At 42.3% G+C, this 20,464-nt stretch overlaps 1 protein-coding gene across 1 annotated transcript in view; it reads left to right on the top strand.

Annotated features, from left to right (window-relative positions):
• The first annotated feature begins 1,686 nt into the window (after positions 1–1,686).
• TRPC4 (transient receptor potential cation channel subfamily C member 4) overlaps positions 1,687–20,464 on the top strand; it is a 206,058-nt gene continuing 187,280 nt past the window's right edge. The window contains exons 1-2 of the mRNA XM_074959934.1: positions 1,687–2,618; positions 3,484–3,848. The gene's annotated coding sequence lies outside the window, so the exon portion shown is untranslated. The remainder of the gene's footprint in view (positions 2,619–3,483; positions 3,849–20,464) is intronic.

Raw genomic sequence — 20,464 nt, 5'->3', positions numbered from 1 at the left:
CACAACTGATTTTTTTTATAAATACAAGTTGACCCCAGTCTTTGACATAACGCTCCTGATGAATAGCTTCTGCAGCATGGCTGTGCCCAGGTACTGCTTTATGTCATCATGCTGTTTTAATACTTCCAAGAAGTGTTGGCTGGCTAGTTGGCCTTTCCCTTTAAGACTTTAGCAATGTTAGAACATGCATGGTTGTGAGCTTTGAAAAACAAACAAACTGTGTTTCTAAATGGATGAGCTAACGCAGAATGAAACACCAAGACTTCATGTAGGGTTTGTGGTGTGAATTCTAGGTCTGCTTAAAAAACAGAGAGGAAATATTGTATATATTTTATGTAAAGGCAGGCTTTTTTATTATTTGTTTACCGTGGAAGTGTGGCGATTTCCTCACCTTAATCGCTGTACTGGCTACAGTAGAAGTTCTTTCTGCAAGTTGAGCGGGAGTTCAGAATCAGCTGGGATTTGATTTTAAGCAGGCAGGCTAGGAGGATGGTTGAGTCTGAGGGCACAAGCTAAGTTAAGCAATGTAACTATGTAACTGACACTCGTCTGCCTGTGTTCCTTTCCGCCTGTAGAGTACAGCAGTGCACACTGTTCTCCTCAGGACCCAAACCCAGACTTAAGCACGTGGACTCCTTCCTTCTGCACATTGTCTCATTCCTAACGGGTTTAACTTGGTGTTATAGGTATTGTCCTCATTTTGATTAAAGATGTAGGGAAATGGTGACTAATCCCGTTTCCCCTGGTCTACAAGCTCTGATTAATTTGCAAACTGTATACAATTAATTTAGGCTTGAATAGAGACTGGGAGTGGATGGGTCATTACACAAAGTAAAACTATTTCCCCATATTTATCCTCCCCGCCCTGTTCTTGCCAACTGCTGGAAATGGCCCACCTTAATTATCACTACAAAAGGTTTTCTTTCCCCCTCCCTCCCCCCTTTGCTGGTAGTAGCTCATCTTAAGTGATCACTCTCCTTACAGTGTGTATGGTAACACCCATTGTTTCATGTTCTCTGTGTATATAAAACTCCTCACAGTATTTTCCACTGCATGCATCCGATGAAGTGAGCTGTAGCTCACGAAAGCTTATGCTCAAATAAATTGGTTAGTCTCTAAGGTGCCACAAGTCCTCCTTTTCTTTTTGCGATTTTCTCTGGTATCTGAGTTTCGCGGGAAAAGTGATAGTTCCTGCATTAAAAGAGAACAGCCCCACTTTCAGCTGAAGTTTATCACACGCACTTCCATTGAAATGGTAACGGGTCAAGAAGGTCAGCAGCGGGGTAATTCTACACACACAGCAGGAAGGCAGCTAGCTAGCTACCGCTAAGAGAGAAACTATTCCAGAGGTTTATCGCTTCTCAAAAGAAAGCAGCAGTTGAAACAATCTTACACTTCTACAAGGTGCGATGTTACTGCAGCTGGGGATGATCGGCTCACCTTTATACTGTATTGTATACGAATGCAGAATACTGAGTGCAAATATTGTAGAGTTTGATACTACTGCACCGACCCTTGTTTTTCGGGGGGGGGGGGAGAACCAAACGATTGTTTGCTGTTGTGTTTTCGTTGTGCATCTCAGGGCTTTGTCCATTCAGCTGTCACAGAAGGGTTTCTTTTGAGTCGGTCGCTGTTTCTGTGCTTTATTTTTTTTAACCGGTCCTTTTCGCTCTTCTTGGCGCACAGCTGAAAGGTGTAAGGACATTGATTGTCGGTTGTTCACGCCTGACTTCACTCCTGGACGTTTTTATAGAAAATCAAAAAAAAAAAAAAATCAGCCTACAACATTTTCAAAAGAAAGGAAAGGGTCAGGCCAAACTGGCGAGGAATGCCTCTAGGCGGAGGGTGGCTGAGAGGCTGCAAGAGGCCACCTGCACCCTGTGGTCCATTGGAACGGAGCCTGCAGAAAGCTGGTTTTGCTCCTCGGTGGGGATTTCAGTATGATCCCCTGATTATCCTGCAGGCGGCGCTTTTAGGTATTTACGGTGCCTCCCCACCAGACCAAAAGAAAAAAGTCCCTAGGAGAAGCAGCTCCGCCACACACCAAGGAGGGAAAGACAGAAAGAAGTGATCGTGCGGGAAAGCTGACAGAAGAAACCAGCGCGAAGACAGTCCAAGGGGTGATCTCCTGTGAGAGGTATCTCTTCTGTGGCAGAGGTGTCTTAATACCGGAGAGCGGATCTCCTGGGCAGGAAAGCATCAAGTTCAGCTTATTTGTGTTCTTTTCCCTCTGATGTTCATGCCTCGCAGTTTCTCTTCCAACGGGAAACATTGCATGGGAAGGGACTGTTACTTTTTCCAGTCGGTATGGGATTCCCAGAAAGAGTAATGAGACACCACAATAAACAGCCCGGGAGGAATTTGCCACTCATCTGTTGCACTAAAGCGAAGCTACAGGCGCTGTCTCCTTGGGTGGAAGTGTTGAAGACCACCTGAATTGGGGGAGCGTGTCTGAAAGATGAAGAGAATAACATAGAAATGGGGAAAAGTGGATGAGGTGGGCGACTGCAAAAAACCAAAACCATCCTAAATGGATTTAATTTATAAATGGAATTGAAATGTGCCCTGATAACAGTTGAAGTAAAAACGCTGGATAGCAACGCATGCATATAAACCAAGTAAGTTCTCACCCATTTTGGAATATTTTCTTCTTGACGCTTTGGTTTTATTGTTGTTCCTCTTAAGAGACGCCACCAATTACTGGAATTAACCAACTTTTGCCCAAATAAAAGCACGCGGTGACTACAGGGGTTTTGTACACTCTTGGACCTAGCATTAAGCAACATTTAGGTCCCCCCCCCCCCCGCTTTACATAACAAACGTGGCTTTTTTTTAAAAAAATCGCAATCAGTTTAATTGTTGACATTGTAGAAAGTGCCATCGTTTGGATTATTGCAAGTGAAGTCTGACACCTGCAGGATAACTGAGTATATGAAAAAAACGGAAGGGAAACAGTTTTGTGACGACGACTAGGTGGTTCAGAAGTCGCTGGTAGACAGAATCGGGGGGGGGGGGGGGTTGCGTTTGCGATGCTCATAATGTAAACCAATGGATTTATGCAGAAGGCTAATTCTTTGAGACAGGGCTTTCCGGAGGGCGAGTGAAGCTGTTTAGCTGGACAGACTGGTTGTAGAGTTAGCGTGCATGTGCCTTTAAGGTATAGCGGAGAGCAGCTAAGGGACCGTGACCCACAGCCGTTCAGGTGAGGGCTCGGAGCGGATCAGAAATCACCTTTGTCTCATTTTAGACTTTGAATTTCGCTCACATATATTATTATTTGGCTACGGAGGTGCATCAGACAGCGCTTTCAGAAAAAAAAAAAAATTTGGTCCCACCCCACCCCAGGTACAGTGCTTGACTATGACAACTATCAGGCTACAGCAAAATATTTTTTCATGAGTTACCAACCTTGTAACTGCTAACACTCAACCTCTTGGAAGGCAGTTGTACGGCCATTGACAGGACATTTTTCTCTCTTTTTAGGCATGCTGAACTTTCTGAAACCATGATGTAATAAAACTGCAGCACTTCAGTAACAGCATATTTTCACGTAGGAAAGGATGAGTGATTAGTGTTCTAATAATAATTTATCAGCTAAAAGCATGGGGATATCACAATGGAGTTTTAGTAGGATGTAATTTCGAGACAAGTAGCAACTCTGCAGGCTGTTTCTTTATCCTGCTATCAACTTGCTATCAGGAAGAGTTACTTCTTTCCCCGATCTGTCTTTGAAGCTTTGACACATCAGTTTTCCTATTTATCCTGACACTGTGAAGTTAAACATTGTTTCAGTTCTGAAAATCAAAGTTGATGGGGAACAGCTACACACCAAGTGCAGCAAATTTCAGGTACATCTTGTATTTTTTCAACCTTAAAGTATTGTGGTTTTGTTTTTTAATTTAATTTTTTCCTACTAACCATTGCTACTATAAAATCCTGGAAAAAAAACATAAAGAGAATCTGGTGTGAGGAGAGAGTGTGAGGTTGATGGCAAATGAACATGATGAAAATGAGCCTGATAATGACTTATATGGTAAACAAACTGACTGAAGGAATTCACCCGTGCATTGAATTTACATTTTCAAGCTCCTGAATATTTTGGCTATTTTACAGTAGTCATAATTCTGTTGAAAAGAAGCAGTTGATGTTCTGGAACCTTAAACAAACACTGACAGAAAATTTATACTAAGTAAGGGTTGAATTGTAAAATCCACTGTGATTGGCAAGACCTGCTGCTTTGTTGTTGTATTGTTATTATATTTTACAAGGCAGTGTCACTAATTTTTTTGTTTGTTTTACTGGAATCAAATGAGTGAGTCTGTGTTCGCATGGCAACTGAAATTTATATTTATCCAAAGGTGCTTGATAAAAGAAGTAGTGGCAGTTCTTCCTGAACTAAAATATCTTCTAGCTAGAAGTAAATAGAAATGCTACTCCAAAATGCTTTCTGGTTAGTAGGCACTTCTAAAAAATTAAAATAAAAGAGACCACAAAATAGAGTTCAGACAATATATTCAGAGAAGGATGGTTTCGTTATGATAAATGCATCCACATAAACTCTATGTAATATAGCATGTACACAGTTAAACAGTAATAAGTCACCAGGACCAGATAGTATTCACCCAAGAGTTCTGAAGGAACTCAAATGTGAAATTGCAGAAGTACTAACTGTGATATGTAACCTATCATTTAAATCAGCTTCTGTACCAGATGACTGGAGGATAGCTAATGAGACGCCAATTTTTAAAAAAGGCTCCAGAGGAGATCATGGCAATTACAGGCCAGTAAGCCTAACTTCAGTACCAGGTAAATTGCTTGAAACTATAGTAAAGAACAGAGTTATCAGACACGCAGACGAACACGATTTGTTGGGGAAGAGTCAAAATGATTTTTATAAAGGGAAATCATACCTCACCAATCTACTAGAATTCTTTGAAGGGGTCAATAAGCATGTGGACAAGGGTGATTCAGTGGATATAGTGTACTTAGATTTTCAGAAAGCCTTTGGCAAGGTCCCTCACCAAAGGCTCTTAAGCAAAGTAAGGGAAGGTCCTCTCATGGATCAGTAACTGGTTAAAAGATAAGAAACAAAGGGTAGGAATAAATGGTCAGTTTTCAGAATGGAGAGAGGTAAATAGTAGTGACCCCCAGGGGTCGGTACTGGGACCAGTCCTATTCAACATAATCATAAATGATCTGCAAATTTTGCCACCTCACTTTGTTTACCTCTTTTTACAGATCATAGAATATCAGGGTTGGAAGGGACCTCAGGAGGTCATCTAGTCCAACCCCCTGCTCAAAGCAGGACCAATCCCCAACTAAATCATCCCAGCCAGGGCTTTGTCAAGCCTGACCTTGAAAACCTCTAAGGAAGGAGATTCCACCACCTCCCTAGGTAACGCATTCCAGTGTTTCACCACCCTCCTAGTGAAAAAGTTTTTCCTAACATCCAGGGATGAAAGTAACTGAGGCCACTTACCGGTAGGGGTGGGACAGCTCCGGCCCCCAGAAGGGGCGGGGCCTCGGGTGGAAGGGGCGGGCCTGGGGGGGGTCAGCGTCCCCCAGCCAGCCCTTCCAGTTCGGCTGGCCCGCGCCGCCCCGGGCTCCCGTGTTGATTTAAAGGGCCTAGGGCTCCGGACGCCGCTGCTGCCGTAGCGGCAGTGGTGTCTGGAGCCCCGGGCCCTTTTAAATTGCCGGCCCCAGGGCAGCTGCTCCCTTTGCACGGCGGCTCCCTTTGTCGGCGGCCGGGGGGGCCAAAGGGGCAGGAACGTTAAAGCGCTGCAGGGTCCTTTGCCGCGCTTTAATGTCCCTGCCCCTTTTGCCTCCTCTGTCGGCGGCCCTGCTGGGACGGACCCGACCAGCAGGGCCACCGACAGGGGGAAGGGGTAGTGACATTAAAGCACTGCTGTGGCAGCGCTTTAAGGATGGTCCTTTGCCACGGCAGCGCTTTAACGTTGCTGCTCCTTCCCCCACTCCGTTGGTGGCCCGGCCAGTACGGACCCTATCAGCAGGGCACCGACAAGGGAGGCAAAAGGGGCAGGGACATTAAAGCGCTGCCGCGGCAATGCTTTAATGTGGGCTGGGTATGGGCCGGTGCGGTTCTTACCAGTACACAGTACCGGCCCCTACCGGCTCACTTTCACCCCTGCAAACATCCAACCTAAACCTCCGCCGCTGCAACTTGAGACCATTACTCCTCGTTCTGTCATCTGCCACCACTGAGAACAGTCTAGATCTATCCTCTCAGGTAGTTGAAAGCAGCTATCAAATCCCCCATCATTCTTCTCTTCCTCAGACTAAACAATCCCAGTTCCCCCAGCCTCTCCTCATAAGTCATGTGCTCCAGCCCCTTAATTATTTTTGTTGCCCTCCGCTGGACTCTTTCCAATTTTTCCACATCCTTGTTGTAGTGTGGGGACCAAAACTGGACACAGTACTCCAGATGAGGCCTCACCAATGTCGAATAGAGGGGAATGATCACGTCCCTTGATCTGCTGGCAATGCTCTTACTTATACAGCCCAAAATGCTGTTAGCCTTCTTGGCAACAAGGGCACACTGTTGACTCATATCCAGCTTCTCGTCCACTGTAACCCCTATGTCCTTTTCTGCAGAACTGCTGCCTAGTCACTTGGTCCCTAGTCTGGTGCATGGGATTCTTCCGTCCTAAGTGCAGGACTCTGCACTTGTCCTTGTTGAACCTCATCAGATTTCTTTTGGCCCAATCCTCTAATTTGTCTAGGTCCCTCTGTGTCCTATCCCTACCCTCCAACATATCTACCACTCCCTCCCAGTTTTAGTGTCATCTGCAAACTTGCTGAGGGTGCAATCCACGCCATCCTCCAGATCATTAATGAAGATATTGAACAAAACCGGCCCCAGGACCGACCCATGGGGCAATCCGCTAGATACCGGCTGCCAACTAGACAAGGAGCCATTGATCACTACCCATTGAGCCCGATGATCTAGCCAGCTTTCTATCCACCCTATAGTCCATTCATCCAGCCCATACTTCGTCAACTTGCTGGCAAGAATACTGTGGGAGGCCGTATCAAAAGCTTTGCTAAAGTCGAGGAATAACACATCCACTGCTTTCCCCTCATCCACAGAGCCAGTTATCTCATCATAGAAGGCAATTAGGTTAGTTAGGCATGACTTGCCCTTTGTGAATCCATGCTGACTGTGCCCGTTCACTTTCCTCTCCTCTAAGTGCTTCAGAATTGATTCCTTGTGGACCTGCTCCATGATTTTTCCAGGGACTGAGGTGAGGCTGGCTGGCCTGTAGTTCCCTGGATTTTCCTTTTTCCCTTTTTTAAAGATGGGCACGACATTAGCCTTTTTCCAGTCTTCCGGGACCTCCTCCTATCGCCATGAGTTTTCAAAAACAATGGCCAATGATTCTGCAAACACATCTGCCAACTCCTTTTGCACCCTTGGATGCAGTGCATCCAGTCCACTGGACTTGTGGTTGTCCAGCTTTTCTAAATAGTCCTGAACAACTTTTTTCTCGACAGAGGGCTGGTCACCTCCTCCCCATGCTGTGCTGCACAGTGCAGCAGTTTGGGAGCTGACCTTGTTCGTGAAGACAGAGGCAAAAAAAGCATTGAGTACATTAGCTTTTTCCACATCCTCTGTCACTAGGTTGCCTCCCTCATTCAGTAAGGGGCCCACACTTTCCTTGACTTTCTTCTTGTTGCTAACATACCTGAAGAAACCCTTCTTGTTACTCTTAACATCTCTTGCTAGCTGCAACCCCAAGTGTGATTTTGCCCTTCCTGATTTCACTCCTGCATCCCTGAGCAATATTTTTATACTCCTCCCTGGTCATTTGTCCGATCTTCCATTTATTGTAAACTTTTTTGTGTGTAAGATCAGCAAGGATATCACTGTTAAGCCAAGCTGGTTGCCTGCCATATTTACTGTTCTTTCTACACATCGGGATGGTTTGTTTGTGCAACCTCAATAAGGATTCTTTAAAATACAGCCAACTCTCCTGGACTCCTTTCCCCCTCATGTTATTCTCCCAGGGGATCCTGCCCATCAGTTCCCTGAGGGAGTCAAAGTCTGCTTTTCTGAAGTCCAGGGTCTGTATTCTGCTGCTCTCCTTTCTTCCTTGTGTCAGGATCCTGAACTCGACCATCTCATGGTCACTGCCTCCCAGGTTCCCATCCACTTTTGCTTCCCCTACTAATTCTTCTCGGTTTGTGAGAAGCAGGTCAAGAAGAGCTCTGCCCCTAGTTGGTTCCTCCAGCACTTGCACCAGCAAATTGTCCCCTACACTTTCCAAAAACTTCCTGGATTGTCTGTGCACTGCTGTATTGCTCTCCAAGCAGATATCAGGGTGATTGAAATCTCCCATGAGAACCAGGGCTTGTGATCTAGTAACTTCTGTTAGTTGCCGGAAGAAAGCCTCGTCCACCTCATCCCCCTGGTCCAGTGGTCTATAGCAGGCTCCCACCATGACATCACCCTTGTTGTTCACACTTCTAAACTTAATCCAGAGACTCTCAGGTTTTTCTGCAGTTTCAAATCGGAGCTCTGAGCAGTCACACTGCTCTCGTATATACAATGCAACTCCCCGACCTTTTCTGCCCTGTCTGTCCTTCCTGAACAGTTTATATCCATCCATGACAGTACTCCAGTCATGTGAGTTATCCCACCAAGTCTCTGTTATTCCAATCAAATCATAATTCCTTGACTGTGCCAGGACTTCCAGTTCTCCCTGTTTGTTTCCCAGGCTTCTTGCATTTGTGTATAAGCACTTAAGATAACTCGCTGATCGTCCCACTTTCTCTGTATGAGGCAGGAGTCCTCCCCTTTTTCACTCTCCTGGTCGTGCTTCCTCCCGGTATCCCACTTACCTCAAGGCTTTGATGATACAACAGTACTCAAGATGGTTAAGTCCAAAGCAGCCTGAAAAGAGTTACAAAGGGATCTCACAAAACTGGGTGACTTGGCAACAAAACGGCAGATGAAATTCAGTGTTGATAAATGCAAAGTAGAAAACATTAGAAAACATAATCCCAACTACGCATATAAAATGATGGGATCTAAATTAGCTGTTACCACTCAAGAAATAGATCTTGGAGTCATTGTGGATAGTTCTTTGAAAACATCCCTCCAATGTGCAGTGGCAGTCAAAAAAGCTAAGAGAATGTGGGGAATCATTAGGGAAGGGATAGATAATAAGAACGAAAATATCATATTGTGTCTATATAAATCCATGGTATGCCCACATCTTGAATACTGCATGCAGATTCATCACATTTCCATCTCAGAAAATATATTGGAATTGGAAAAGGTACAGAAAAGGTCAACAAAATTTAGTGGGGATATGGAACAGTTTCCATATGAGGAGAGATTAATAAGACTTGGACTATTTAGCTTGGAAAAAAGACGACTAAGGTGGGATATAATAAAGGTTTATAAAATCATGACGGGTGTGGAGAAAGTAAATAAGGAAGTGTTATTTACTCCTTCTCATAACACAAGAAGTAAGGGTCATCAAATGAAATTCAGAGGCAGCAGGTTTAAAACAAACAAAAGGAAGTATTTCTTCACACAATGCACAGTTGATCTATGGAACTCTTTGCCAGAGGATTCTGTGAAGGCCAAGAGTATAACTTATTTCAAAAAAGAATTAGATGAGTTCATGGAGGATAGGTCCATCAATGGCTATTAGCCAGGATGGATGGGGTGATGTCCCTAGCCTCAGTTGCCAGAATCTAGGAATGAGCAACAGGGGATGGATCACTTGATGATTACCTGTTCTGTTCATTCCCTCTGAAGTACCTGGCATTGGCCACTGTTGGAAGACAGGATACTGGACTAAATGGACAATTGGTCTGACCCGGAATCGCTGTTCTTATTTAGTGTAGGTCCTACATCCCATTACAAAAAAAAAAATATTAGAGCATGCTTCATCAGGCACTTAAATACTCTAGTGGTAAGGGACATTTCACTTCCTAGATTGATTCCTTTATGGAAAGAATGGACCTGAATAGTTTAAACAAACTTGCCTACACAATATATCCAGATTTCGTATAACATAGCACTATCCACCACAGCAGCCAGTTTTCTGTGAAGAAAGAAGCTGGATATCACAGTGATAGGTGCCTTGGAAATATTGAAGAAAGATGGATAACTCTGAGGATCTGATCCTGTAGACCTTATTGAGACAAAAGGAAGGATTGGACCCTAGGTTTCATCACCAAAATAATTTAAGGATTCTATTCCCCATCCATGGAAGATACTGGCAAAACTTCTTAGGGTGTAGGACGGGGCCCTAAGACAGAATTATTGCTGTATCTTTCCCCATATCTTTCCTTTCTGTTCAGATTGTCAAACAGAGAGATTACTTCAAAGACAATCAAAACATACAGATGGATGTCTCTTAAATTCAACCGTACTCTCCTTCTATTGATGCTGACACCATTTCTTCTAGTAGCTGGTCTCCCTTTTCAGAAGACAGTCCATGAAGAAAGCATTCAGTCCCTCAGTACCTTTTCCTACTTAAGCCCCAACACTGCCAGGGCCACGCTCCTCACCTGGCAGGATTGTGACCATCATTTTGAATATGCCAGGGCCAAAATATGTTGCCTGTTAACACACATGATAATGAGCAATAGCACTCCCTTTTTAATAAAGGTTAGTTTGCGTTAGACCACTAAGGCCAACCCATCAAGTACTTGTTCAAGATGACTTGTAGAAGAAGCTATGTGGCCCAGAGAGCTAAAGTACTAGCCTCTCTCTTCCAGAGATATCTGTTTAAATCCTAATTTAGGTGGCAAGTAAAAGGTGAGTTTGTCTTGTCCAACACCTGTGGAGATTTGTCTCTATCCCCCAAACACTATGTTGATTGGCAGCCTCTTCTCAGGAAGATATATGGGACTGGTGCAGCTGAAGTGCTGCAGGTCAGGATTGGAGTGTACTGGCAAAACAACAGGGAAAGTCCTGCGCATCACCAGTCTGTGCGACGCCTGACCAGATAGGCTGTGCTATTATCCCCTTACTTCCTCAGGGCTACGTTCCCTTTTCAAATGTTAATTCAAAAAAGAAACAGATTTGCACTGGATCTGAAAAGACAACATGGAAGCAGCTAGAAAAGGCTTAATTATAGCATATTTTGAGACAAAGTAAACAAGAATGGAGGGGGGAGGCATTCACAGCAGTTGTTCTACTCAGACGAGAGCACATAATGGCTTTATTTATTGTCAGACGTACTATTATCTCTGGTCTTCTATGTGATTTCAAATCCAAGCTATGTTGGTTTACAATATAGCTGTTTCATCAGCCATAAGTTTTAAAATTACTAAAAGCAAGACAATTTAGACTTAAGATGAAAATTTGCTTTTAGTTTACCCCTTTGTAGCCATATTTTGCATCAGTGCATTAAAAACATTAAAAGTATTAAAAATCAGTCTTTTTTTTTTAAAAGCCCCAGACTCGTTGAGGAGAGGAAAGACAGACTTCTGCCTTAGCTCTGATCTGAGTGATTTAACATAGACTTTGATTATATTCTGCTTATTGAGATATGATATTGCTGAACAGTTCCTTGTGGTTTAATACACTGTAAATAAAAAGGCTCTAAAAAGTGAACACACATAAAGGGCTAATAAATTAAAGCTACTTTTTTGTAACAAAAAAGCAAGGGACATCCAGGCAGAAATCCTTTCTAGGTACATTAAATGTTTGACTAATGCAACTTGAAACTGGCAAGGTAAGAAAGCACTGAAATAGGAGTTAAATACTTTGCACAGCAAGGTTTACAAGGTAATGAAAGATTATCAGGATGCTGCAGAGAAGAAAAATAATTAATATACCTCCGTGTAGGTCATTTTCATCCCTGCAGCGCTGGGCCATTTCACAGCTTAAAATTCCAGAAGTGCTGCTTCTACTTTTAAAAAAATGTATTTCTTATTCAGATAGTGCAAGAGGTGTGCTAAAAATGTCACAGAATAAGTGGGTATAAAATAAGATTTGTCTTTCTTTCCAAATTATTTTGAAAGTGGATTTTAGGAAAAGAGCTTCTGAACATTTTCTGGATTTATATCAAATGTTCGAGAGCCTGAGCCGTCCAAAGCTAACTTCTGCATCTGTGAGCCAGAAGCTCTGGAAGCTTCCTGGTTCATAGATTTATAGATTTCTAAGGCCAGAAGGGACCATTGTGATTATCTAGTCTGACCTCCTGTATAACACAGGACAGAGAACTTCCCCAAAATAATTCCTAGAGCCAGGCAGGCTACACTTGTCTGAACATATCTCCCTGTGTCTATGGTATACTGGATTAGGTGCTCAAATACTATGGTAATGAATGGGAAACTGATAAGTATGATTTTTTTTTAATTAGGCTTTTCTGCGGTACAGTCTATGAGGCCCCAGCACTCCATTCTCCTGGACTGGCTCCATCCTTGTGGTGATCTCCCCTGTGATCTAACTGTTGTCTTAGTGTCTAGTGGTGACTTCTCCATCCCAAGATATCACCTCTATGAATTCCCAGAAGGTTCAATTTCTTTGGGCTCTCTTCTTTCATCTTCACCCTTTTTCCCTTTCTGGCATTTTCTCTCTATTTGTCTTTACATGAAAGATAGCTGGAGATATCCCTGGATATTTAAGTGATTCCTCCTTCTCAACCCTAACTTTGATCAAGTAAGCGTGTGGCTTTTATTTCAACAGTCAGCCAAATATCTCACATGCAAAAGTGGATCTGCTGAGTGAGCAGGAGGAGCACTTCCAAAAACAACCTTAACTCCAGATCTCCTGTTTACATCCACTAAGTGAAACTGTTTCCACTTGCATAAAACCAGAGCATCCAGGCTGTATGGGTCATGGGTCCAGAGCAGCTGGGGAGATGGAATCTACCACTACTGCAACCTAGAACCAGGGTTCAGACCTGTGGTTCATCCCTTCCCTTCCCAACCTTTGAGAGCTGCCAAAGGAAATTTCACCCATTGTTTATAACTGTGTGGTCACACTTAAAACTCACCTCTCACTTTTCTCCCCACATTCTCTAATGTCCAAATCTCATACAAAGTTATTCAGGGGGCACATTATGTACATCTCAAGAAGCAGACCATTGGCTCACCAAGTCTCGTGAACAGATAGTTGTGCCCCACGGTGCAAAGTCACAAGCATCTTCTCTGCTTAAGTAGCCCTGACTGGCCAGCTTTTATGGTTATGCACCCTCTGCATGTTCTCAAACCTGCTGCAGGCCATATAGACCAAAAAGTGGGCATGGCTTTTGTTGGTTTTCAGTTTCTGAAAATTTGCCTGTGATGGGGTGTTCACCCCCATGCTAGCCTAGAAGGGGGTGATGAGACTGAGAAGGGGCCAATTAACCAGATAAGCCATAGCTGAGGTGGCCTGTGTAACCCCTGAATGATGATGGAACCCAGCTGAGAAGAACTGAAGTGGCTAGTATAAAGCCAGGAAGCTGGCAGCAGAAGGAGGCCACAGTGAGGGCTCTGGAGGAAAGGAAGGAAATATAGGGGCAGAGCTCAGGGAAATGGCAGCAAGGTTTAGATGGTGCCGACATTGGCTGCTGATTAGAGGGACCCAGAGGTGGAACCTGGAGTAGAGAGTGGGCCCAGGTTCCCCTACCAGCCACTGGGGAAGTGGCACAGTCCTGGCAGTGTGGGGGAAGACCACCATTTTTGGACGGACAGACTTTTATAACCCCCAGGACGGAATAACACACAGTGACCTGGCTGAGGGCCAATACAATGAAGAGAGAGGACCCTGAGTCACAGAGAGAGAGAGAGAGAGAGAGAGGCAGCAGGATGCACGAATGAGTGACAGAAGGGGGTGTTGGACCTGGAAGGAACTCCTTCCCAGAACAGCCAGAAGGAGGCACCCCAGGGTTGACCGTGCCCAATACCCATGTACAACATTTAAAAATCAGAATGCTCCAAGTATCAATTTTAAGAATCAACAAAAATAAAATCTCTACCCTTGAATCCAAATAAACATGATACTCATTTCATCTGCTCCCACTCCTAGTGAATGGCTCAGGAAAACAGATGGCTGTGCTACTTAGTATGATGCCCAGCATACTTGGGTTCTGTCAGACCAAGGAATCGGTAGTGAATTCCACAATCGAAGGCCCTGCACTGAAACCCACCACAACCAGCTGCCAAATATTAAAATCTGGAGGCTGTGAACTCAAGCCATTGGACATCTCTATCTTCATGGCAATAGATTTGGACGGGGAAGGGGAGGTCTTTTAGGTATGCTAGACCCTAGCCATATAGGGTTTTAAAGAATGAGGCCAACAATTTGAATTGAAACCAGAAGTGAAGAAGAAACCAATATAGTGTCTGGAGAAGTGATATATTTTTCCTATATGGTCAATATGTTTAGGCAGATAAATTCCCACGTTCTGCATCTGCTGTAGATTCCAAATGATCTTCAGCTCTACCCATGTGTAGAGCAGACTGTAGTTATCCAATATGAAAATGAAAAAGGCATGGATGTCAATAGCAAGATCTACATTGAAGAGAAATAGTCACTATTATCTGACCAAATGCAGATTTAAAGATTTGCCTTATCTTCCTTGCACCCGTTTCTCTAGGTCAGGACAAAAACTAGAATGTTAATTGTCCTTGTCTGGGGAGAAAAATGTAAAGGCATTCCTTACTCAGCATGTATTTTATCTTTAGTAGACTAGAAAACTGGTGTCATATCTGAGAAGTGTACTGGACCACACAGCACGAACTTAGTCCTAGAACAATTTCATTTTCTTCTATATTGCTATAGACTTCTGGCAACTCATTATGAAAACAGAAATGCTATAAATACAGCTGCTGTTTGTTAGTAAATATTTTCTTATTAAAACATTTCCTTTTTAAAAAGTGGGAAAGTCCCACTTACATTTTCCATAGGGGAACTGAATTAACAGCAATGGTAGTGTGTGCATTTTGGGGGATATTGTGTCTGATTCAAAACTCACGTATAGTAAATATGTATACAGAGAATTTCAGCAAGAATGTTTGTGCTGACAAATCCACAAGCTGTGGAAAGGGATTTCCAGGCCAACTGTTTCCTAGGCAAACTAAATCAGTGACAGAGTCCTGTCCTCTTCTGCAGGATGCGCTTGATCCTCACCCACTAGTGTCAAAACTCCCATTGACTTCAGATGTACAGGGTCTGGCCTTCTAACCATAGCATTGTAAATACAGCATACCAAACGAGTGCAAGCACCCTGTCATCTGTTCTCAGAGTGAGTTAAAATTCATGTGAGGACAGGTTAGCTAGACTAAAATGTGGTGTTCTGTGCGTATGTGGGAAATTCACCCCTCTGCAAAGTGCCAACACAAAGACTATGCACCATCTAAGAAAACTTCAGATTTTTTTCATCAAAAACCCCAACTGGAAAGTTTTCAGCTGCACTCAGACTCATTAAAAAGTCTAAATTTTCTGTGGAACCACCCCCTCCACCATTATTCAGTCAGATCTAGCGTGGACCCTGCATTGGCTGCTCAAATCCCGCCTCTTGCAAAGAAGAGTTGCACTACCTACATTGCATTCAGTCTGCCTATGTGCAAAGGCGTCTAGCCTTTGCAGATGCTCTCAAGAGTGTGTTTCCCCCTCCCCCCTACAACCTACCTTAGGCCACTGAATACTTGGTTACAGCTAAAAATATTATCTTTGGGTTCTCAGGTGGTGATATCCTTGCTTTTATCTCTAGCTATGTGGAGTTGCTTGTTCATAATAGATCATTTCCAGGTAAATCCTCTTGTTAAACTTGTCTGCTGACTACTGTGGCATCCTCTGTTGGAGAGGAATTAAAATATCTCATTTGCATTTTGTTTAGATGCAATTTTATTTAAACTAGGAGAGAGAATGTTGGATTTCATTTTGGATAATAATCCTTTAAGACAAGCAGTACTGCAGTCAGCCAACAATACCAGATTTTAAAAATGTTGTTTATACTGATATAATCAGCTTGTTTTTTACATTTAACTTATTTGTATAGAGTGGTTGAACCTGCAAAGTATTCACATCTGTAAAATTTAGGCTAAAAAATTCTGCATGGAGCCTTCAAATACCAGCTAGTTACCATAGAGAGGGATAGTCTGATCTTGTGTAAAATCAGGGACTACCTATAGAAAAGAGCTGCTAACTTTCCCACCCTCCTAGAAAAAGAGATGCCCATCAAAAAGGCCAATCCAATGTCCAAACTTCTATACTTTTTAATTTTAAAGCAATATTTTTAGTAAGTGGACCCTACAGCGTTATAAAATAATTAAGGTTTATGACACTGATGTAAAGCATATGTTATATCCATTTTTAACTGATGGGGGGGGTCTTGTCAAGCCTCAGTTTCCCTAAAATCTCCCAATGCAAATCAGTGGGAGAGGAAGGAATAGAATCCATATTCTAATTTCTGTGCTCGAACTGCTAGTCACATTTTCTTTTATAGGGGAAATGAAGTCAAGCACAGCACAATTGTAATGCCATATTTTGGTCTCTCCACTTAAATAGAAATATTTTCATTCATGGTTGTTTAACTTAATGGTCTTAAATTGGAACATATTTGTTTATATATTGAGGCCAGATATACCAAATGCTTAGAGCTTGGAGATTATACAGTATGTTTATTGCTGCAATATCTTCATGTGTAACTAAACTTCTAATGTGTAACTCTTCTCTAAATTCTCCTGAAGGTCTATTTTTTCCACAGCGCTTATAACATGCTTACTAAGTAAGAACTCAACTCTCTTCTGTGTCTGAGTTCCATTCGGTACAGAAGACAGGTGGGGGAAGCTATCAGAAGCTGGTTGTGTCTCCTTGATTCTGTGCCCGTCAGACCCCAGTGTGAGTAAGAATAATCAAGGGATTGCTATAATTTAGGCTCCTGACAGATGGTCTGAAGGACTAGCATAGGGAGTGGAGCACTACCACAGCCCTGACACGCCCCCTCTCCTCCCTGGACATAGCTGCTACAACAGGGTGGGGGGCTGTCTGGCTGATGCAGGAACTGGTTCTGCTGTCTTTATGCCAGTGAGGAGTTCTTTTCTACTAAGGAAATTCTCCATGAGCTAGTTACATATCCAGAATCCAGCCCCTTTACTGTTAGTGGTGGAAACAGGTCAGATCATAAGATAGAATCGGAACTGAAGTCTACCCAGTTACTCTGTCCATTTATCTAAAAAACCCAAGCCCAAACACATGATTTTATTATAAACAGACACTTCTTTCCCCCATCGTACTGTGCATTCACCACATTGAATAAACATGTATTCTTGTTGATTTTATAGAATCATAGGACTGGCAGGGACCTCGAGAGGTCATCTAGTCCAGTCCCCTGCACTCATGGCAGGACTAAGAATTATCTAAACCATTCTTGATGGGTGTTTGTCTTACCTGCTCTTAAAAATCTCCAATGATGGAGATTTCACCACCTCCCGAGGCAATTTATTCTGTTGCTTAACCACCCTGACAGTTAGGAAGTTTTCCTAATGTCCAACCTAAACCTCCCTTGCTGCAATTTAAGCCCATTGCTTCTTGTCCTATCCTCAGAGGTTAAGAACAATTTTTCTCCCTCCTCCTTATAACAACTTTTTATGTCATTGAAAACTGTTATCATGTCCTCTGTCAGTCATCTCTTCTCCAGACTAAACAAATCCAAGGTTTTCAATCTTCCCTCACAGGTAATGTTTTCTAGACCTTTAATCAGTTTTGTTGCCCTTGCCCTTCCTCCCTTGCCCTTAATTAGTCTTGTCACCCACCACCTCATCATTTGTCAACTCCAAAAATAGTTCATAAGCTCCTTGGAGCAGTGATGTTGTCATCTGTTTGTTTTGCAATGTGACAAAACTCAGAAAGGAACCAACCCACTTCACCTCCAAGAACATGGTTGGTCCAAGTTATCCTGTGTGGGGGTAATATGTCCTCCTTAATGCACAGGAAGATGTGTCCAAGGAACCCAATTAGATGGTGTATCTGCAAAGCAGCTGTCATACTCTGGAGTATTACCAAATGGATTATTAGTTTGTCACAGCTTTCGACTGAACCTATCAGAAAATCTTAATTATCCAGAAGCATTGCTGTGGAGCACTGCTTTCCCCTGGTGTTTATCACCCTGCTTCCATGCTATTCCTACTATCTAGGCACTACTGACTAAGGGCAAGGTGGATTGGGGTTAAATGAGAAATCAGGACTAAAAATCAAAATGCAATTTCCAACATGGCAAAAAATGGATGGTATTAAAAAAAAAAAACCCACCACCACCAACCCCAAACTAGTCAAAATAGCAGGCCCCTTCATTTCAAAACAGTCACATAAATGATTTGTGGAAAAAGCTTACGACAACTGTGAGTTATATCACCAAATTAGAATAGGGCTGCTTATGTATTTATCACAGAGAATTCTTACTGACAGCTCCAAAATAGACATACTTGTATGGCTTGTTTTGCTTTTATTAACATAGTAGTTTGGTACACATTGTACAAGGAGAACTAAACATGTTCAAGTCTCTAGTTATCTTATTTCATTAGTGTTCCCTTGTTCTGTTTCTTATTTACTCAGAGCAAATGCAATATACTTACCTTAAACAAACCCTTTGCACCTAAGGAAGGGGTATAATTAAAGGCTACATTAATCAATAAACACTTCATTGTAAGTAACCTTTATGAGCAACAAGGACTACACTACATTTTGCAGTATTTGGTAATAGAAGCCCTGATTTAGGAAAGTATTTGCAGTATATGCTTAACTGTAAGCATGTGTTGAAGCCAATGGGATTATTTCAGCACATGGTTAAAGTTAAGTACTTGCTTAAGTGCTTTCCTGAATAGGGATGCTTTTCTGAATCAGGGCCTAAGGATTGTAATTTGAAGTATGAGTGAAATATTACTTATGGTAACAGAGAAAAAACAACAGCATGGCACAACTTCATACATGGTGTTGATGAATCTCAGTTCATAGGTTTTATACATATACGATAATTTTAAAGAAGTCCATTAGTGCATGTTGCTTTTTTCAGTCTAAATCCTTTTTTTGCATTCTTCCCAGGTGGCTTTCTAGGCCATAAACTTTTTTGGCATTTTCTTCTCGGAGTTTTACTGTTCATTGGATTAATTATTTGAAAGATACAGAGTTAAGGATTTCCAGCTGTGGTATATACACACATGATAAACATTCTAATGGTTTTCTTAGACTCTGTTTTTGATCCCAGTTTGGCCCATTTTCACCACTCAAGCACACAAAAGGCCATAAAGTTATCTTTTATGGCTACCTGTCAATATAGGGGAAATCCTAAGGGGAACAGAGACAGTTCTACTCCCCATTAAATCTTCAGTGATCTCCAGCTTGTGGAATTAACCTCTGGGGGTCAAAGACATCTCGAGATTCAGATTACAACAGCTTTAGGACTGCTGTAATTTATACCTGGTTGGCCCCAAAATCTGAGATCCAAAAAAAGGTGGTGTAAAACTACTTTTGTCCTCCCCCATCCCCAGATCCTGTGGCAAGTGCTGCTTGACCACACCCAAGAATTAAGTCATATCTTTGATTCCATTCTTTATTATCCACAAAGTGCTCCCCAACCCAAGGTTTTATGTACAACAATTTTTCAATCAATTAATCATATTCATGTAAGCCTAACAACAGTATCTTACAGTGTTTGATCTTTAGATGAACTGCACATGGCCTCCATCATATAAAACTGCTGGAGGAAGCAGGGCACCATACTCTTATGGGGCTTGGGAGTCTTCATGAGAAATCTGCTTCTGGTTTTAATGTTTTTGATGTGCCTGATATCACATTCAGACTCAGCACCTTTTCTTTGTCTGAGGATGAAGAGGTGACCAGTAAGCTGTAAAGGTTTAACTTGGGATGCAGACTGAAAACAAGGATCGTATACACAGAACATAGAATTGTTAGTTCAAGTAAAGCCAATTTTCCAATAACACAGAAACATATTTTTTAACAAGGTCCCATAACAGTAAATTATTTTCTTCACTGATCATTCTCTGGATAGGGAGAATTCACAGACATTCACTCAGTATGTTGTCACCTTTATTGTTTGACAGCTAATCTTTTTATCATTTATAATCTTCTTATTTTTATTGCTTTTCATTATAATTATTATTTTTTACTGATTTAAAAAAACGACATGATCCATGCTCCAAAGAGCTTGCAAACTGATTTTGACAGGTCGTAATGAGAAAATGTAACCAGACAAAAGGTTGGATCTGAAGAAAGAATGACAGGAGCAACTCCCATTTCTCCCATTAGTCTTCTTAGACTTTCTTAGTTTCAACTTTTGTCAGAAGCAGCCTTTGATTCAAAGGCAAAAAAGACCCTTCCTGTGGTAAATTAGCTTGCCCTAAGCCCAGGGAGCAGGAGGAGCATATTTTGAGTTAACATATTAATATTTTACATTTTACCTTATGCACATCATTTCCCAAAACTTTTCATAAAATTAAAATACTTATTTTTTTAAAATAAACAAGTTAATAAGTT

This window comes from Natator depressus, chromosome 1 (assembly GCF_965152275.1).
Source record: "Natator depressus isolate rNatDep1 chromosome 1, rNatDep2.hap1, whole genome shotgun sequence".
In the NCBI taxonomy this organism is placed as follows: domain Eukaryota; kingdom Metazoa; phylum Chordata; order Testudines; family Cheloniidae; genus Natator; species Natator depressus.
This window is presented reverse-complemented; position numbering and strand designations above follow the sequence as displayed.